Here is a 4,576-nt window from a genome sequence, read left to right on the forward strand (position 1 = left end):
AAAAGGTCAATTACTCATAACACCATTGATTTTAATTCATTCTTATTTTTTGAGCAATGACACTTAAGAACAAATCACACTAAAATAATTGTGAATCCAGACGGGTCCTACTCATTAAAGTGTTAGAAAATAAACGACATTTTTTTTTACTGTTTACTTTTAGCACAATAATCTCGAGATCAACTTCAGATCTATCTGTCAATTATAAGTTTTATTGTTGTTTATGTTTTTGTTTGTTAATTTTAGGCCCTTTAAAAAAAAACAGCTCAGTTTTTTATATGGCAAACACAAAATATGCAACATTATATCTCAAAGTGGAATATTTAAAGTGACATAGTCGGAGCCTTGAATAGGTCAATAATTCATAATGACATTGATTTTGATTCATTATTATTTTTTTAAAGAAAGAAACAACCTGCATGGCAGCTTTGTGTTATTAGAGTAAACGTTGCAACATTTTCCTGTTACATTTCACCCGTTTGCTCCTTTATATCAGTCTATGTTTTAAAAAAAATGTATTTTTAAAATGGGGCCGTTAAAAAATGGCCCGCGGGCCGCACTTTGGACACCCCTGTCCTAGTCAGATATTTTTACTTCTTCAAAAGCACTTCCTCCTAATGGTTAATTTCACTCCGACAATGGAATACAAATGAAAATGTCCTGCGGTTACAGAAGGCTCGCTCATAAACCTTAAAGCGCCTTGGCACCGACTGGCTCCATTCGCCGGTTACGTAACGTCCATGTTACAGGAGGGCGGGGCTTACGGCGGCTGCGATTGACTGACAGCCAAAGCGGGCCAATGAGCGACGGCGCACGCGACCCCGCCCCTGCTGGCCGTCCAGCGGACATTTGTCCGGGCAAAGACTCTGCAGGATGTCGACGTTTAAGTCCGATTTCCACTCAACAAGTCCGGGGAGATTTTAACACTCGGCGGAAAGGACAGGAGAAAGCAACTTAGTCGGGCACTGACCTGAGGTAGGCGCGGATATTTAATTCATCTTTTTATACCAACTTTCTACATTCACATGTATTCACGCACTCAAAGGCGTCACGTCTAAAAGTCACTTAACTCGCAAACGTAACTTTTTTTTTTTTCCTCCTCATTGTTAACTTTTTTCTGATGACAAAGTGGTATTTTTTTCACCGAAATTCTACTCTTTATGTCAGATATTAGCATTGCTAGCTATCTGCTAGCATAAGCTTCAACGGACGTAAAAAAAAAAAAAAAAAAAAAAAAAGTCGTTTTAGAACATTCCAGAAAAACGTCAAAAGGACCGCGCCCTGGGCTTTTTTTGTATTTATTTTTTTAAACCAACATTCAATAAACGCGCGGATGTGTTAGTTACGTAACTTGGACCACACGTCGAGCTGTCACGGCGAGCGACGTTAGCATGTAGGTGTTAGCTGCGAAGTGCTAGCTGTATGTCAGGGGTGTCCAAACTTTTTGACTTGGGGGCCTCTTTGGGATAAAAAAATGTCGTTGAGGGCCACAAGTCGACAGCATGTAGAGTAACTATATACATTATATATATATATATATATACATATATATATATATATGCATATGTATATATATCTATACATATGTATATGTGTACATATATATGTGTATATATGTATATATATGTGTATATATATATATATGTATGTATCTATCTATCTATCTATCTATCTGTCTATCTATCTATCAATGTTTATTTATATAGCCCCAAATCACAAATGTCTCAAAGGACTGCACAAATCATTACGACTACGACATCCTCGGAAGAACCCACAAAAGGGGAAGGAAAACTCACACCCAGTGGGCAAGGAGAATTCACACCCAGTGGGACGCCAGTGACAATGCTGACTATGAGAAACCTTGGAGAGGACCTCAGATGTGGGCAACCCCCCCCCCTCCCTCTAGGGGACCGAAAGCAATGGATGTCGAGCGGGTCTAACACGATACTGTGAAAGTTCAATCCATAGTGACTCCAACACAGCCGCGAGAGTTCAGTTCAAATCGGATCCCAGACAGCAGCGAGAGTCCCGTCCACAGGAAACCATCCCAAGCGGAGGCGGATCAGCAGCGTAGAGATGTCCCCAACCGATACACAGGCGAGCGGTTCATCCTGGGTCTCGACTCTGGACAGCCAGTACTTCATCCATGGTCATCGGACTGGACCCCCTCCACAAGGGAGGGGGGGACATATGAGAAAAAGAAAAGAAGCGGCAGATCAACTGGTCTAAAAAGGTCTATTTAAAGGCTAGAGTATACAGATGAGTTTTATGTATATTTATATATATATATATCATATATTTATATATATATATATTATATATATATAATGTATATATACCGTATTTCCTTGAATTGCAGCCGGGGCGCTAATTAATTTAAAACCTCTTCTCACTCCCGCGCTTACCAAAGGCATGAGGTAAAAGTAAGCATGCGCTAATTATTTTAAAACCTCTTCTCACTCCGGCACTTACCAAAGGCATGCAGTACAAATATGAGTGTGATGTAAGCTTGGACATAAAATCCTACTGAATAGCTCTTAATCTCCTTCCCTTCATGCGATTTCAAATTACCGGTATCGAAATCAGCCTCCTTCATTTTGAAATGATGACAGGGGAAGTGTCACTCGTGACGTCACGAGTTTGACCAGGCGGTAATACTAAGCATGCGCTTATTATTTTGCGAAGCGAGTTTGACCCGGCAGTAATTCAAGGCAGGCGCATACTATATGCCCTGCGGCAATTCAAGGAAATACGGTATATATATATATATATATATATATATATATATATTAATATTAATATTAGGGTTTTACGGTATACAGTAAAACCCTAATATTATAGTACAGTATAGTACCGTGATACTAATGAATCATATTCGGTACTATACCGCCTCTAAAAAGTACTGGTCATTTTCTCATCACGCTTTGTAATGGATAGGTGTATTTTTTTTTTTTTATGGTGATTGGACTTATACAAAATGTAAACAAACCTGGTCACTGAACTTTGTGGATATTATATATATATATATATATATATATATATATATATATATATATAATATATATATATATATATAATATCCACAAAGTTCAGTGACCAGGTTTGTTTACATTTTGTATTGGGTGGATTTTTTATTTTCTTAATTTATTTATTTTTTTGCACCATGACTAGGCAAGGTTATTTGCATAAATAGATGCTGCACATTTGCATAAATAGATGCTGCATATTTGCATGAATAGATGCTGCACATTCCAAACATAATAAGTCGATGACCAGGAAAAACTAATGTTGTCCGCGAGGTTGAGTCAAAATCTCAGCATTTAAAATGTTATACATTTGAAATTAATGCAATCTCCCTGCGGGCAAGATTTTTAATTAAACTCATGACGTCTCGTGGGCCGATTTGAAGATGTCGGCGGGCCGCATTTGGACACCCCTGGTATATGCAATGCACACGTGCATGTTTATATAAGGTTCCGTGGCGATACGGCGTGTTGAATCCACGCCAGGAGCATCCCCGCCCGAGGAATTTAGCAGATAAGCGTGGTATCTTTAAGACAAAAAAAAAAAAATCAGGCTAATGTAATGTAGAGAAGCAATACAACAGAAATCACTCAAGGTTTGGTGTTTGGGTCTGTGGGACCCGTTTTCATTTTTCATTAAAATAAAAATGATACAATTAATTAATTTTCCAAACTGTGACTCACTGACTTTGGCTCATTTTCTGTGAAGAACATCCATCCATTTCCTACCGCTTATTCCCTTTGGGGTCGCAAATATCAGAATACATATTTAATGACCACACACCATACACCCTCCTACACATTTCTATTACATATAAGATGTGCGGGGCTAATAGAAGTGTGGAAATCGATGTTCTGTGTAACACACACAAACAAACACACACACATTGCAGGCCGAGACAGCAGGAGGACAGAGTGCAAGGTACACAGAACATCAGAGGGTCAAATGTGCGAGAAAATGAGAGCAGACAGTGTTGACAAACATGCATTTTGTGGATTTTAATGCCTCACAATCAAACACTTATATGTTAAAATACTGAACAGATGTTGATCGGGATAAGGTAAACATATGTTCAGTATTTCAACATAAAAATGTTTGATTGTGGGTCATTAAAAAGCCGCACCTGTCTGACAAAGTCTGTAAATGTGTTGGTCATGAATGATGTCTTTTTCTTATTTTTGTTTTGTGATGTGTAATGTCTATATGTTTAAATGTATGGCAGTGAAAACAAATTTCCCCCACGGGGACCAATAAATCTAAATCTAAAATGCAACGGGTCCATCAGACCCACAAACGCTGGCTGAGTAGGAACGATATGAACGTTACACAAGGGTTAAAATCATTGTTAGACAAGAGGTTACTAAAATGTAAATGTTGTGTTTGGATATGTTTATCTCCTCCCATTTTAGTTTGTAAAGTTGTAGTGGGTTTTCTAACGGTAAAGGTCAAATGTGTTCCATTTACCTCGGAAGTTGGAGCTCGAAATGACGTCACGGCCAACGAGTCCAGCGTTGCAGTTGCGAGGTCGGAAATTGGGATGGCCACCATACTT

At 38.6% G+C, this 4,576-nt stretch overlaps 1 protein-coding gene across 1 annotated transcript in view; it reads left to right on the forward strand.

The window, feature by feature from the left end:
• The first annotated feature begins 817 nt into the window (after positions 1 to 817).
• Positions 818 to 4,576, forward strand: part of pik3r1 (phosphoinositide-3-kinase, regulatory subunit 1 (alpha)) — a 67,487-nt gene continuing 63,728 nt past the window's right edge. The window contains exon 1 of the mRNA XM_061907860.1: positions 818 to 975. The gene's annotated coding sequence lies outside the window, so the exon portion shown is untranslated. The remainder of the gene's footprint in view (positions 976 to 4,576) is intronic.

The sequence above is a fragment of the Nerophis ophidion genome, linkage group LG08, assembly GCF_033978795.1.
Source record: "Nerophis ophidion isolate RoL-2023_Sa linkage group LG08, RoL_Noph_v1.0, whole genome shotgun sequence".
NCBI classification, from domain to species: Eukaryota; Metazoa; Chordata; class Actinopteri; order Syngnathiformes; family Syngnathidae; genus Nerophis; species Nerophis ophidion.